The sequence below is a fragment of the Nicotiana sylvestris genome, chromosome 5, assembly GCF_000393655.2.
Source record: "Nicotiana sylvestris chromosome 5, ASM39365v2, whole genome shotgun sequence".
NCBI lineage: Eukaryota > Viridiplantae > Streptophyta > Magnoliopsida > Solanales > Solanaceae > Nicotiana > Nicotiana sylvestris.
The window spans coordinates 61187906-61205123 of record NC_091061.1 but is presented as its reverse complement, the minus strand read 5'-3'; the positions used below and the strand labels follow the sequence as shown (position 1 = coordinate 61205123).

Here is a 17218-nt window from a genome sequence, read left to right as displayed (position 1 = left end):
GTTGTTTGTGGTCGTAGTAGTTGGGGCGAGGTAGGGAGAAGGCTAACTAGCTGGAAAAGATGGATGGATGCCGGCCAGATTGGCCATGGCAGCGAGCAACAAGGGAATCGCCTGATGATCGTCTCTTTTTCTCCAGAGCTTCTCTCTCCTCACTTCACACGTGTGGGTTTTTTTTTAAATTTGTGACCATTTCTCAATTTATGAGTGTCATCCTTATGCAGGGGTCATGCTAATCTTCTCTGTACCGTTCCAATTTTATCGGATGTCCCCGAAGGGACAGGGTCTAGGTTTTTTTAGTAATACACTAGGCAGAGTGCATAGGACTAGTTTTTATATATAAAAAAAAATGCTGAAAAACAAATTTAGGAGGTCTTACAAAGTGAAAGAAATAAACTTCGACAATTACATAGCCCTTATTTTCAGAATTGAGCATGATCCTCAATAGTGATAGTACATAATGTCTGCTAAGTAAAATAAGTAGCTTTACTTTAAAAACTAGCCACGCTAGGCCCTCATGCATGAAGCCCATGTATGATCTTCTCCTGTTGCATAAGTGGCCATCTTCAATTTTTAGAAGTAGATTCACGATAAGTACTTCCCATTGTGCATCCAGTAAGCTCATTACCATGTATTTCCAGTATATGTAGGCCAAATATTTAGCCGAACATAGCCCATTTTTCAATGTTCCATTGACACTGCCTTGTCGTATGGTTGTTGCCTCGTCCCTTCTTCATGTGCCTTGTTGTATTTGCCACAGCTATTTCACTCAGCTAGTCCTTCATTTTGATTTGTGTAACACATTATAACACCTGCCTTTTCATAAAATAACATAAAACCACAGGCTTCCTCTATAGAAGCTATTGTCCAGTATTTGTGCACAATGGTGGGAGTGCACTATTTGGTACAATTTACGTGTGATTTCCAATAGTTATTTCCATGCTCCAAATTATGGCATCCATCCCGGGATATAGTATACATGGATAGAATTAGGTTTTTCTTCTATAATGCATCCATTGATCCCTCAACTGAAAGCCAAAAGCACATACCTCTCATGACTGTCGCTATGAAACTTCTGGATTGTGATCTTCCCTTGCGTGTACTATCCTTCCCTATCCATAACAGAATTTTGTCCCTAATACTTTGGGATTGTGCCTCTAATTGCTCAAGCCTTTTGATATACAGTTGGTAATTTATAAATATCGTTACCACGAAGTAGTGCCTTAGCCGTATTCTTTTTTCTTTCCACTCCATGCTTGTGCTTACCATAATGAGAACATTGTGCTCATACCACCCATTGAATTTGAAGTACATGGTAAGGCATTGACACAATAACTTTTCCTGCAAAAAAGAACACAAGGTTAGTAGAAAAAATGATCAACATGTTCTCCTCCCTTAGGATTTGAACATGATGATCCAATGTATTCTCCAGCCCCTTACTACTCCTTTCCTTCATTCCCTTGTTCCACTCCATCCCTATCTCATTTTAGCTTTGATCCTCAAATATGGGTATTGTATCTTGTCATTTTTCACAATCCTCCTCCCTAAGACATCCAAATCCATGAAATCATGACATACTATAGGGCCTACATCCAAAGCATAGTTTGCTAAGTGATCCGCCAGTTGATTGTCCTCCCTAAGTGTGTATGATATCTGAATGTTACTATTAATCATCAACTACTTGATCTTCTCCACATATGCATCTATATTCCATAGGAAATTCCATGTTCCTTGAAGAACATTTTTAATCACCTTTGAATCTGTGTGCAGCTCAATAAGCACATAATCATGATTCACACAATACCTCAATGCTCCTAGCACTGCCCTAGCTTTATCCTCATTGTTAGTTCCCTCTCCTATTTCTTTCCCAATTGCATACACCACATACCTTCTTTATTTCTCAGCACAAAACCAATTGAACTCCTCCCTAGATTACCTCTAGAAGCCCCATCCGTATTCACTCTAATCCAGCCTGGTTCAGGACATTTTCAAATCACTTTTGTGATCTTAAAAGCAGGTGTGTAATTCTCCATTACGTGTAGCAATTCTACCCTGTTATGAGGCACCTTATGAAGGCTAGGTTTCCTTACCTTTACCAATGATTGCAGTGTGGAAGAAATCTGGAAGATACCTCTATTGATAATTATTGGATCCTCATATTTGTTGCCATTCCTTCTTTTCCAAAGTTCTCAAACTATGATTGATGGGAGAGCCTGCACCATGGGTTGAAGTCTTGACACCACCTTGGAAGTCCAACATCTAACAACAGCTTGATGTAAAGATAGGCCCTCCATTTTAATTCCTACACGTGAAATAAAACACTGCCACACTTTGTTAGCTGCATATGATCTGAAAAACAAGTGATGGAAAGTCTCTTCCTCTGGGTTGACACAACACCAACATCGTGAAGCCATTAGGTAGCCTAGCCTCCTAAAATAATCATCAAACGAGACACTTATTCCTCCATACTTTCCACAAGAAAAAAGCAATTTTGAATGGCAAACCTTTCACCCATATGTTCCTGTATGCATTGTAGGGTTTTTTTCTTCGTCTTATAAACTCCCATGCTGATTTAACACTAAACTCGTCTCTTATTTCAAGCATCCAGTATGGTTTATCAAGGACATCATGTGCTAAAGGAGGCCCAATATTGTCAATGATATGAGAAGCAATATCCTGTGGCAGAATTTGGTGAAGCTTAGCAACATTCCATGCATCATTAGACACCACATCATATGCATTCTAAATTGTCTCATCATAATAGAATTCTGGAGGAGTGACAAATATAAAACCCCAAGTCCAGTCCAGTTTTCAAACCAAAGCAAGGATGATCCCATTTTTGTATTCCAACCGATTTGGTGTTCAATGAGATCTCTACATACTAGCATCTTCCTCCACACATGTGAACCATCCCTCCATGGTACTACCATTGCATTAATCTTCTTGCAATATTTTTGGCTCATAAAATAACTCCATAAGGCTTGTTCTAAAGTTCCATCACAATTTACGAAAGAGTGCCTTAGAAACATCACGTAAGGACCTAAAGCCTACACACCCTTCCTCTTGTAAAATACATAAAGTGTCCCAAGAAGCCCAATGCTTACTTCTTCCATCCACTGAATTACTCCAAAAGAACCTACCAAAGAGCTTATGTAACTTGTTGATCACAAATCCAGGAGGATTTACTGCTGAAAGTAAATGAATAGGCATGCTTTACAATACATGTGATATCAACACTGCTCGTCCTCCTATTGATAGTAATTTCCCTTTCCATGATTGTAGCTTGTCCAAAACTTTATTGATTAGCCCCTAATAATGATCCATCTTCCTCCTAGTATAAAATATTAGACACCCTAGATATGTGAAAGGGAATTCCTGTTTGCCAATCCATGTGATCCTTTGGACTTTTTCAACCACTTCATCACTAGAAAGATGGTGTAAATAAACAGAAGATTTGGACTTGCTTATTAGTTGCCCAGAAGCTACCTCATATGCATATAAAACTTCCATAATCAATTGTAAGGATGTTGCATCTGAGGATGAGAAGATAATAGTATCATCTGTGTAAGCAAAATGATTTATCTTGGAACTCCATTTAGGCATACCATAACCACAAAAGTACAAGTTCATATGTAAGTCATTCAATCCCCTAGAGAGGGCTTCGGCTGCTAGAATGAAGAGAGTAGGACACAATGGATCTCCTTGTTTGACACCCTTACTTGATTTGAAAAAACCATGTGGTTGACCATTGAGTAACACAGAATACCAATTGTTTAACACAATACCATACACCAAGCCAATGAATCTCTCATTAAGACTCATATTCCTCAACACCTTAGTCAAGAATAACCAAGATAACCTATCATAATCTTTTGTCATGTCTAACTTGATCACAACATTTGGTCCAGCCTTAGTTCTTAATCTAATATTAATAATGATCTCTTGAATTAATAGAACATTTTCAACTATGCTTCTTCCCTTCACAAAACCAGCCTGCTCATCATAAATTAAGTTAGAGAGTAAGCCAACTAACCTTTCATGAATCACCATATAGAAAACTTTATTGATGAAGTTACTCAAGCTAATTGGCCCCAGAGAATGTAGTCACCTCTTTCTTCTTAGGTAAGAGAACTAAGTTTGTATGAGTTACAAACTTAGGTAACTCTTGACCATTGAAGAAAGTTTTCACCATTTCAAAGATCTCATCCCCAATAGTTATGTGCTCTACATAGCCTCAGTACTTCCACAATTGCTACTACCTCTACTTCAGTATTTGTACCCTCAGTGGTCTCCCTTCCAAGTGCATTTCTTAGATCTCCAGCTTCATCCTTCACACAAAAACCAATTACACTTCTTCCAAGATTCCCTCTAGATGCTCCATCTGTATTGACTTTGATCCAACCCTCCAAAGTAAATTCCCAGATAAATTTCTCAAACTTCAGTCGTGGAGGATAGTTCTCCAACATGGTTAACAGATCTTGCCATTTGTGAGGCACATGTATTCCTGATTTTCTAATTTGAACAAGAGCTTGAAGTGTTGTAGAGACTTGGTAGATCACTATGCTAACTAATACTGCCTCTCAATAATTTAGGCTATTCCTTATCTTCCATAATTCTCACACAATACAAGAAGGCAAAGCTTGCATAATTGGTTTAATTCTAGGCAGTACCAGGGCAGTCCAACACTTGATAATAGCATGATGCATTGACAACCCCTCCATTGTTATTCCTGCCATCGACAAAACGTACTTCCAAACTGTAGTAGCATCATTTGATGTGAAAAACAAGTGCACTAGAGTTTCCTCCTTAGGTTTTTTTTGTAAATCCAATAGGTCTTCCTCGATTTGCGTGCATAGCCCGAGTATTTTTCCGAAAGGCTTTTATGTTAAAAATTCATAAAATATAAAATTTTACCTTAAAATCTATTTGAGTTGATTTCGGTCAACCTTTTGAGCAAAAGGATCCGGATCCATATTTTGACGGTCCAAGTAGGCCCGTATCGTAATTTGGGACTTTGACGTATGCCCAGAATCGAATTCGGAGGTTCATAATTCGAGTTATCGCTTCTTGTTGAAATTTTGAAGTTTAAAGGCTTAATGAATCTAAAGGTTTGACCAATATTTGACTTTATTGATACCAGGTCCGTATTTTGGTTTTGGAACCTGGTATAGGTCCATCACTATATTTCTGACTTGTTTGTTAAATTTCATAAAGAACGGAGTTAGTTTGACGTGATTCGGACGTTCGATTGTAAAAACTATCACGATTTCGTATGATAGTTTTGGACTTGTGCGCATGTTTGGTTTGGAGCCCCAAGGGCTCGGGTGAGTTTCAGATAGGCTACAGAGTGAATTTGGACTTCGAAATAATGCTGGTGTGCTTCAGTTCTAGTGCAGGTCTCTAACCTCGCAATTGCGAGGTTAGTGTTCGCAATTGCGAGGAACCCAGGTTCCTGTCTTGGTCACAATTGCGAAGAAAAATATTCGCAATTGCGAAGGGGGGTGGGTCAACCAAGGTTCGCAGTTTCTATTAAATGGGTCGCAATTGTGGAAGTCCATAGTTCGTATTTGCGAACATTTCATCGCAAAAGCGATAAAAGCATAGGTGCGAAAGCTTCGCAATTGCAAGGTATTTTTCGCATTTGTGGGGGTTCGCAATAGGTCGCAATTGCGACATCCGCAACTAGTCAAAAGCTGAGTTAGATGAGATTTCTCCCATTCTTTCAAATTTTCAAACCTAGAGAACCATAGAGGCGATTTTCCCAAGAGCCCTTCTTCCCCAATTCATTGGTAAGTGATTCTAACCTATTTTCTTTCAATCTTCCATTACATTTCGTAAGATTTCAACCTAAAATCTAAGATTTTCATAGTAGAAATTGGGGGTTTGGGTAAAATTAAGAATTTTTGTAAAATTGGAATTTAGACCTCTAATTGAGGTCGGATTTCGAAATAAATTGTATAATCGAGCTTGAGGGTGAATGGGTAATCGGGTTTTGGTCCGAATTTCAGGTTTGGACCAAGGGGGCCTGGGAGTTGACTTTTGTTGACTTTTTCAATAATGACCTAAATTGAATCTTTTGCAATCGTGGGTAGTTCCTAAGGCTTATTTTGAATCGTTAAGTTGATAATTTGCTAGATTTGGTTGGTTCGGAGGCTTGTTTGAAAGACAAAGTTGTGGTTGAGCTTTGAGTTGATTTTTGGAGCGAGGTAAGTGTCGCGGTTAACCTTGACTTGAAGGATTAAGACTTGTTTGCCTATTTACTATTTGTTTAAATGTTGGGTACAACATATATCTGAGGTAACGAGTACTTTTGCGTTGTTGTTGGGCTAAAGCATGCTGGTGGGACTTGTTTCTTGTAATATATTGCTTTCTTTGATCATGATATCCATGCTTAGACTAGTTAATTACTAAATTGATCTTTCTTTCCACGTTTATGGGCTAGCTATGATAATTAAGTATTGTTAATGAAGTTGAGGTTAGTATTGTGGAATCATTGTTGATGTATGGCTTTTTCTTGTTTATTTTATCTCCCTGTTGTTATATGTTCATTGTTATATGATAAGGGAGAGTGTTAATGCACGAAGAGTGATGTCGTACCATAGTTGGGAGTTAATGCACGAAGGATGATGCCATATCATATTTGAGAGTTAATGCACGAAGGGTGATACTGTGCCGTATCTATTAATTCATGATGAAATTGAGAGTAAAGCACGAAGGGTGATACTGTGTCGTTATTTTTGTTTCATAGTGAGGTTGAGAGTAAAAGCACGAAGGGTGATGCCGTGCAGTTTTATTCATTATGTTTGTTCGTTTTACTAGTTAAAGGCTTATTGACTATTTCTTGCTATCATTCCCTGATGTAGTTATCATATCTTGTACCCCTTTCGTGTCCCCTAATAATAGTGCATGTTTAGCTTTTATCTATTGTTATGTCGTACGTATAATGTTATTTTCATAGGTTTATTTACGTGGGTGTCCTGTCATAGCCTCGTCACTACCTCATTGAGGTTAGGCTCGACATTTACTACAACGACCCGGCCGGTCGTTTTAAGAATTTACACACCGATCCTCTATTAACTGCTTTTCCCGTGTTTATTTCTGCTAATTTTGATTTGTCGGGATGTTCGGTTTTGAGTTTCGGAGAGTTTTGGGACACTTAGTCCCTAAATGAGAGCTTAAGTGTTGAAAATTTGACCGTAATCAGAACAGTGTGAAGACAACCTCGAAATGGAAATCTGATGGTTTTGTTAGCTCTGTTGGGTTATTTCGGGCTTAGGGGCGTGTTCGGATTGTGTTTTGGAGGTCCGTAACTAATTTAGGCTTGAAATGTCAAAAATCGAATTTTAGAATTTTTTGGTTCGATAGTTAGATTTTGATCCGAGAGTCCTAATGGAATTTTGGAAGTTGGAGTAGCTCCGTAGTGTTGAATGTGACGTGCTTACAAAATCTTAGGTCATTCGGACAAGGTTTGATAGACTTTTTGATCGAAAGCGTATTTTTAGAGTTTTGGGATTTTTAGGCTTGAATCCAGGGTTGATTCGTTGTTTCGATGTTGTTTTAGGTGTTTTAAGGATTGGAATAAGTTTGGACAGTGGTATTAGACTTGTTGGTGCCTTTGGTTGAGGTCCTGGGGGTCTCGGGATGATTTTGGATGGTTGACGGAAGGATTTTGGAGTTTGGAGTTGCAACTTCAGCTCCTGGTTTTCTGTCATAACCGCATATGCGAGTGTGGAACCGCAGGTGCGGTGCCAAAGAAGCGTCTATGTGGCCGCAGAAGCGAGATTGGCCTAGAGCTCTAGGATCCGCAGGTACGGCTGGGTTTTTCACAAATGCAATGCCGCAGATGCGGCCAAGCGACTGCAGATGTGAACCTAGCCCGTTAAGTGACTTTTCACACCTCCGATGCATTCTTCCATAGGTGCGGGACCATAGGTGCGCTCCTTTGACTGCAGATGTGACAATCGCTAGGTAGAAACATATAAATACTTGCCTTCGCGAAATTTAGCCATTTTTCACCTCTTTTCAAACGGGAAGAAGCTTGGAGAGCACTTTTCTAGAAGGATTTTTAGAGGAGTTCATTGGGGTAAGGTCTTTGGTCCCTAAACTCATTATTGGAATGATTTTTATCAATTTAAGCATGAAAAATTAAGGAAAATCAGTGGTAAATTGGGGGTTAGGGCTTGACTAATTAGAGACCTTTGAGTGATGATTTGAGGGGCCCTTTGAGGTTTGATTTTGGTACTTTTTGTATGAATGAACTCATGAGAGTGTGAGAATTCTGAAAATGTAAATTTTACCCGATTCTGAGACATGGGCTCGAGGGGCATTTTGGTTATTTTACCTAATTTCGCGTATTAACTTAGAATTTAATTGTAGAATCAGTTACTTGAAGTGTTATTATATTATGCAATTAAGTTGAATAGCTTTGGGCCTTTGGAGTCGAGTATTCGTGGCAAAGATGTGGTTTCGGGTTGATTTTGAGCTGGTTCGAGGTAAGTGGCTTGCCTAACCATGTGTGGGGGACCTTCCCATTAGGATTTGGTATATTTGATAATTGAAATGCCCTGTACGTGAGGTGACGAGTGCGTACTTGAGCTAATTGTTGAAAATCCGGTTTTCTTTAAGTAATTTCAGTTTTGTTCCTTTTTCCTGTTTCATCTTACTTGCAATTTAAACCTGCTGTTAGCTTAGAAAAAGCATGTCTAATTGACTTAACTATTTATTTGCTTAAACTGCCTTAATTGAATTATGTGAAGCATGTTAAATTAGAATTACCTATTTTACTTGGTACGAAATTGAGCTTAATTGAGTATTCTTGTGTTGCTGCTGTGTGTTTTACTTTGGGACTACGGGACGGCATCCCGGGAGATCCCCTGTACGTATTATGATTTGAACTGAGGTGCGGGATACCAAGAGATCCCTGGCACGTATGTTGAGGATACCAAGAGATCCTCGGGATACCAAGAGATCCCTAGCATATATTGAGGATACTAAGAGTTCCTCGGGATACCAAGAGATCCCTTGTATACATTGAGGATACCAAGAGATCCTCGGGATGCCAAGAGATCCCCGGCATATATATTGAGGATATTGAGAGATCCCCGGTTATCATCCTTGTTATGAGTGGTATTTCCTGGTGATTGTCTTTATCTCTGTTTCAGTTATTGTATTCCATATTATCCTGTGTGAAACTCTTGCTGTAGATTCTCAATTGTACTACTTATCTTATTCTGTCATCTCTATATTTTTTTTAATCTCAGTAGGGCCCTGACCTTCGACCCAGACGTACCATCCTTGAGGCGAGGCGACCCTTCGGAGACTTTAAGGTATATCTGCCTCGTCCGCAGACCGAGGAGTCTCTCTCCATTCTCTCTTGTAGTTACAACCCTTATGTATTTACTTTATTTTAGACTATTCTGGAGTTAGAGCACTTCCAAATGCCGAGTTGTAGTTACTACCCTATTCTGTATTTACTTAGTTTATGAGAGTTGATACTGTGTATGCCGAGTGGCACTTCCAAATGCTGTTTTATTACACTATTTATGTTTTAAATTATTTTCTTTTGTTTCGCAAATTTGGTTTATCTTCCGCATTTTAGGCTTACCTAGTCATAGAGACTAGGTGCTGTCACAATGGTTCACGGAGGGCGAAATGGGGTCGTGACAAGTTGGTATCATAGCTCTAGGTTCATAGGAGTCATGAATCACAAGCCGGCTTATTAGAGTCTCGCTGATCGGTACGGAGACGTGTGTACTTATCTACGAGAGGCTATGTAACTGTTAGGAAAATTTCCCTTCATTTGATTTCCTTGTCGTACGAGATTTTGATATCACAATTTTAAACCTCTTTCTTCTATTCTCTCATAGATGGTGAGGACATGCGCTACCTAAGATGATCAGGCACCCGCGCCCCCTACTTCAGCCGTCAGAGGTCGGGGCCAGGGTAGAGGTCGAGGAAGCGCATGTGGTGCAGCCAGAGCACCTGCGCGAGTTGTCGCCAAGGTACCACCAGCAGTTCCAACCGGAGTCCAGGCACCTGATACGCCTACTGCTACTACTACTCCAGCTCTTCAGGAGACGCTTGCGCAGTTCATGAGCATGTACACCACTTTGGCTCAGGCATGGTTGTTTCCCCTTGCTGCAACCACATCTTAGGCTGGGGAAGGAGCACAAACTCCCGCCGCCTGCACTCTTGAGTAGCGAGTACATGTTGATCAGGTCCCAGAGATTATTCCTATACCGCCTGCGGTGCCAGTTCAGCCCAAGGACATGGCAGTGTCTTTAGAGGATGAGCAGTAGAGACTTGAGAGGTTCAAGAAGTATGATCCTCCAGTGTTCAATGGGTTAGCATCAGATGATGCCTTAGGATTTCTGAAGAGTGTCACCGTATCCTCCGCACTATGGGTATATTAGGATCGAGGGGGGTTTCTTTCACTGCCTTCCAGCTTCAAGGAGCCTCCTATTAGTGGTGGCTCACCTATGAGCTAGACAGTCCGGACGAGGCTGCTTCACTAACTTGGACCAAGTTTTCAGATATGTTATTGAGAGAGTTTGTTTCTCAGAGCCTCAGAGACGCATGGCGCATAGAGTTTGAGCATTTGCGCTAGGGTGCTATGATTGTCTAAGAGTATGCTGTCCATTACACTCACTTGGCTAGACATGCCCCAGCCTTGGTCTCTACTGTTCGCGAGAGGGTTCGCCGGTTTATTGAGGGGCTTATTCCCATCATCAGGTCTAGCATGGCTCATGAGTTGGAGATGGATATTTCTTATCAGTAGGTGGTGAGCATTGCTAGGAGGATTGAGGGTATTCATTCTAGGGAGAGAGAGGAGAGGGAGGCCAAGAGGTCTCGAGAGTCGGGCCATTACTCGGGTGGCCGTACCCCAGCTGCAGGTCGTCATAGTAGGGGTTATATGAGTCGCCCTATTCATTCAGCTCTTCCAGCAGCCAGTGGTATTCCAGCTCCTCCTAGGCCTCAGGAGCCTTATTATGCACCTCCAGTTTCTAGCGCGCCTCCTGTGCGGGGTGCTTTCAAAGGTCAGTCCAGCCGACCTGGCCCGAGCCAGTCACATTCGCCACGACCTCCTAGAGCTTGTTTTGAGTGTGGTGACACATGCCATATGGTGAGGGATTGCCCTAGATTTGGGAGAGGTGCACCTCCACAGACTTCTCAGCCATAGCGTGCCCCGCAGAATTCTCGGGCTATGGTTACAGCTCCAGTTGCTACCTCACCTGCTCAGCCAGCTAGAGCTGGGGGTTGGGGAGGTAGAGGTCACCCTAGAGGGGGAGGCCATGCTAAATACTATGCTCTTCCTTCCCGTACCGAGGTTGTTGGCTTCGATTCTGTCATCATAGGTATTATACTGGTTTGTCACAGAGATGCATCGGTTCTATTCGATCCAGGCTCCACTTACTCTTATGTGTCTTTTTATTTTGCTCCGCATTTGGGTGTACCTCGAGATTCTTTGAGTTTCCCTATTTATGTTTCTACTCTTGTGGGAGATTCTCTTGTTGTGGATCGCATTTATCGGTCATGTTTGGTTGTTCTTAGTGGTTTTGAGACCAGAGCCGATTTATTGTTGCTCAGCATGGTTGATTTTGATATTATCTTGGGCATGGACTGGTTGTCGGCCCATTACGCTATTCTTGATTGTCACGCCAAAATCGTGACGCTGGCTATGCCAGGTGTACCGCATATTGAGTGGAGGGGTGCATTAGATCATACTCCCAGTAGAGTTATTTCTTTCCTTAAGGCTCAGCGAATGGTTGAGAAGGGGTGTGACGCATATCTAGCTTATGTGAGAGATGTCAATATTGATACCCTTTCAGTTGATTCAGTCCTAGTAGTGCGGGATTTTCCCGATATGTTTCCAGCTGATCTTTCGGGCATGCTGCCTGATAGAGATATTGATTTCGGCATTGATCTATTGCCAGGCACTCAGCCCATTTCTATTCCTCCGTATCGCATGGCTCATCCTGAATTGAAGGAGTTGAAGGATCAGTTACAATAATTGCTTGATAAGGGTTTTATTCGGCCTAGTGTATCACTTTGGGGTGCTCCTATCTTGTTTTTGAAGAAAAATGATGGTTCTATGCCTATGTATATTGATTATCGCCAGCTGAACAAGGTTACAGTGAAGAACCGTTATCTTTGCCTCATATTGATGATCTGTTTGACCAGCTTCAGGGTGCACGGGTGTTTTCTAAGATTGACTTGCGCTCAAGTTACCATCAGTTGAAGATTCGGGAGCCCGATATCCTGAAGACTGCTTTCAGGACTCGGTATGGTCATTACGAGTTCCTTGTCATGTCATTTGGGCTGACCAATGCCCCAACAGCCTTTATGCATTTGATGCACAGTGTGTTCCGGCCGTATCTTGACTCGTTCGTCATTGTCTGTATTAATGATATTCTGGTGTATTCTCGGAGATGGGAAGATCATGAGCAGCACCTGAGGACTGTGCTTCAAACTCTGAGAGAGAAGAAGTTATATGCTAAGTTCTCGAAATGTGAGTTTTGGTTGGATTCCGTGGCATTTCTAGGCCTCGTGGTATCGAATGAGGGTATCTAGGTGGATCCGAAGAAAATAAAGCTCATGCAGAGTTTGCCCAGACCATCCTCAGCTATAGAGATCCGCAGTTTCCTTGGCTTGGCGTGTTACTACCATCATTTTGGGGAGGGGTTTTCATCGATTACAGCCCCTATGACCCGGTTGACCCAGAAGGGTGCTCCATGCCAATAGATGGAAGAGTGTGAGGCGAGCTTTCAGAAGCTCAAGACAGTTTTGACTACAACCCCAATTTTGATACTGCCTACAGGTTTGAGGTCTTATACGGTCTATTGTAATTCCTCGAGGATTGGCCTCGGAGCGGTGTTGATGCAGGACAATATAGTGATTGCCTAAGCGTCCAGACAGTTGAAGGTACACGAGAAAAATTATCCGGTCCACGACCTTGAGTTAGCTGCCATTGTTCACGCCGTAAAGATCTGGCGCCATTATTTATACGGTGTGCCTTGTGAGATTTATACTGATCATCGGAGCTTGCAACACCTGTTCAAGCAAAAGGATCTAAATTTGTGCCAAAGGAGGTGGTTAGAGTTACTGAAAGACTATGATATCACTATTTTGTATCACCCGGGAAAGGCCAATGTGGTGGCCAATGCTTTGAGTCGCTGGTAAGAGGGTTTGGGGAGTTTGGCTTATTTACCAACATCGGAGAGGCCTATGGCGATGGATGTTCAGGCCTTAGCCAGCTAGTTTGTGAGATTGGATCTTTCGAAGCCCAGTTGGGTTCTAGCTTGCGTGGTTTCTCGGTCGTCCTTATTTGATCGTATTAGGGAGCGTCAGTATGATGACCCTCATTTGCTTGTCCTCAAAGACAAGGTTCAGCATGGTGATGCCAGAGATATGACTATTGGTGATGACGGGGTATTGAGGATGCATGGTCGGATTTTTGTACCCAATGTTGATGGGCTTCAGGAGTTGATTCTAGATGAGGCCCATAGTTCGCGGCATTCCATTCATCCGGGTGCCGCGAAGATGTATCAAGATTTGAGACAACACTATTGGTGGAGGCGGATGAAGAAAGATATAGTTGGGTTTGTAGCTCGGTGCCTCAACTGTCAGCAGGTGAAGTATGAGCACTAGAGACCGAGTGGGTTGCTTCAGCAGATAGAGATTCTAGAGTGGAAGTGGAAGCGGATAACCATGGACTTTGTAGTTGGGCTCCCACGGACTTTGAGAAAGTTCTATGCTATTTGGGTGATTGTGGATCGGCTGACCAAGTCCGCTCACTTTATTCCTATGTGTACTACTTATTCTTCGGAGCGGTTGGCGGAGATCTATATCCGGGAGATTATTCGTCTGCATGGTATTCCATTTTCCATCATTTCAGATAGAGGTACTCAGTTCACATCAAGATTCTAGAGATCTGTCCAGCATGAGTTGGGTACTCGGGTGGAGTTGAGTACAATATTTCACCCTCAGACGGACGGGCAGTCTGAGCGCACTATTCAGATTCTTGAGGATATGCTTTGTGCGTGTGTGATTGAGTTTGGAGGGTCTTGGGATCAGTTCTTGCCATTGGCAGAGTTTGGCTACAACAATAGTTATCAGTCCAGCATTCAGATGACACCGTACGAGGCTATGGTAGGCGGTGTAGATCCCCGGTAGGTTGGTTTGAGTCGGGTAAGGCTAGATTATTGGGCACAGACTTGGTTCAGAATGCTTTGGAGAAGGTCAAGGTGATTCAGGATAGACCTTGTACAGTCCAGTCCAGACAGAAGAGTTATGTGGACTGGAAGGTTCGTGATGTTTCCTGTATGGTTGGAGAGCGGATTATACTTCGGGTTTCGCCTATGAAGGGTGTTATGAGATTTGGAAAGAAGGGAAAGTTGAGTCCGAGGTTTATTGGCCCTTTTGAGATATTGAGGCGTGTTGGGGAGGTTTCTTATGAGCTTGCCTTACCTCCCAGCTTGGCAGGAGTTCATCAGGTATTTCATGTTTCGACACTCCGGAGGTATCACGGTGATTCGTCGCACGTGTTGGATTTCAGTTAAGTCCAGTTGGACAAGGATCTATCTTATGTTGAGGAGCCAGTGGCAATAATGGATAAGCAAGTTAGGAAGCTGAGGTCAAAGAACATTGCATATGTAAAGGTTCAGTGGCGGGGTCAGCCGGTCGAGGAGGCGACTTGGGTGACCGAGTAGGATATGCGCAGCCGTTACCCTCATCCTTTCACTACTTCACGTATGTCTCTATGCTCGTTCGAGGACGAACAAATGTTTAAGTGTGGGAGGATGAAACGACCCGGCCGGTCATTTTAAGAATTTACGCCCTGATTCCCTATTAACTGCTTTCCCCGTGTTTATTTCTACTATTTTGATTTGCCAGGATGTTCGATTTTGAGTTTCAGAGAATTTTGGGATACTTAGTCCCTAAATGAGAGCTTAAGTGTTGGAAATTTGACCGTAGTCGGAACAGTGTGAAGACGTCATCGAAATGGAAATCTGATGGTTCCGTTAGCTCGGTTGGATGATTTCGGGCTTAGGGGCATGTTCGGATTGTGTTTTGGAGGTCTGTAGCTAATTTAAGCTTGAAATGCAGAAAGTCGAATTTTGAAGTTTCCGGTTCGATAGTGAGATTTTGATCCGAGGGTCGGAATGGAATTCCGGAAGCTGGTGCGACTGGGTTTTTCGCAAATGCGATGCTGCAAATGCGGCCAAGCGACTGCAGATGCGGACCCAGCCCGTTAAATGACTTTTCACACCTGCGATTCATTCTTCTGCAGGTGCGGTAACAGGTGCGCTCCCTTGACCGCAGATGCGGAAATCGCTGGGCAGAAACATATAAATACTTGCCTTCGTGAAATTAAGCCATTTTTCATCTCTTTTCAAACGGGAAGAAGCTTGTGGAACACTTTTCAAGAGGGATTTTCAAAGGAGTTCATTGGGGTAAGGTCTTTGGTCCCTAAACTTGTTATTGGAATGATTCTTATCAATTTAAGCATGAAAAATTAAGAAAAATCAGTGGTAAATTGGTGGTTAGGGCTTGACTAATTAGAGACTTTTGAGTGATGGTTTGAGGGACCCTTTGAGGTCCGATTTTGGTACTTTTGGTATAACTGAACTCGTAAAAGTGTGAAGATTCTGGAAATGTAAATTTTACCCGATTCCGAGACGTGGACCCGAGGGGCGTTTTGGTCATTTTACCTAATTTTGCGTATTAGCTTAGAATTTAATTGTAGAATCAGTTACTTGAAGTGTTATTTACATTATGCAATTGAATTGAATAGATTTGGGCCATTTGGAGTCGAGTACTCGTGGCAAAGACATGGTTTCGGGTTGATTTTGAGCTGGTTCGAGGTAAGTGGCTTGTCTAACCCTGTACGTGCGGTGATGAGTGCGTACTTGAGCTAATTATTGAAAATCCGGTTTTCTTTAAGTAATTTCAATTGTGTTCCTTTTTCCTGTTTCATCTTACTTGCAATTTAAACCTGCTATTAGCTTAGAAAAAGCATGTCTAATTGACTTAATTGTTTATTTACTTAAACTGCCTTAATTGAATTATGTGAAGCATGTTAAATTAGAATTACCTGTTTTACTTGGTACGAAATTGATCTTAATTGAGTATTCTTGTGTTGTTGCTGTGTGTTTTACTTTGGGACTACGGGACGGCTTCCCGGGAGATCCCCTGTACGTGTTATGATTTGAACTGAGGTTCGGGATGCCAAGAGATCCCTGACACGTATATTGAGGATACCAAGAGATCCTCGGGATACCAAGAGATCCCTAGCATATATTGAGGATACCAAGAGATCCCTTGTATACATTGAGGATACCAAGATATCCTCGGGATACCAAGAGATCCCCGGCATATATATATTGAGGATACTGAGAGATCCCCGGCTATCATCCTTGTTATGAGTGGCATTTCCTGGTGATTGTCTTTATCTCTGTTTCAGTTATTGTATTCCTTATTATCTTGTATTAAATTCTTACTGTAGATTCTCAATTGTACTGCTTATCTTATTATGCCATCTCTATATTTATTTAATCTCAGTAGGGCCCTGACCTTCCTCGTCACTACCCGACTGAGGTTAGGTTTGACACTTACTAAGTACCGCTATGGTCATGCCCTTTCTACGCATGTTTTTCATGTGCAGATCCAGGTACTTCGACTCAAACTTACCATCCTTGAGGCGAGGCGACCCTTCAGAGACTTCGAGGTATATCTGCCGCGTCCTCATACCGAGGAGTCTCTTTCCATTCTCTCTTGTAGTTACAGCCTTTCTGTATTTACTTTGTTTTAGACTATTATGGAGTTAGAGCACTATGTAGTATCATTGGCTTGTGATTCATGGGTTTCCGGATTTTGGGAAAACTGTATTAGTTTATGAGAGTTGATATTGTGTATACCGAGTGGCACTTCCAAATGCTGTTTTATTACACTATTTCTGTTTTAAATTATTTTCTTTTCTTCCGCAAATTTGGTTTATCTTTCGCATTTTAGGCTTAACTAGTCGTAGAGACTAGGTTTCGTCACGATGGTTCACAGAGGGCGAACCGGGGTTGTGACATTTACGGAGTACATTGGATCGGTTATCTCATACTACACTATGCACTTCTTGTGCAGATTTTGGTGCTGGTCTCAGCTATCCGTGAAGCGTTTCAGCTCGAATTAGCTTTTGTAGACTCGAGGTAGATCTGCTGGCGTCCGCAGA

The 17218-nt window shown here is 42.0% G+C and overlaps 1 non-coding gene across 1 annotated transcript; it reads right to left on the bottom strand.

Annotated features, from left to right (window-relative positions):
• Nucleotides 1–175: 175 nt before the first annotated feature.
• On the bottom strand, nucleotides 176–278 carry LOC138869915 (U6 spliceosomal RNA). The gene has a single exon (XR_011400155.1). It is a non-coding gene; the product is annotated as a U6 spliceosomal RNA (small nuclear RNA).
• Nucleotides 279–17218: the final 16940 nt, after the last annotated feature.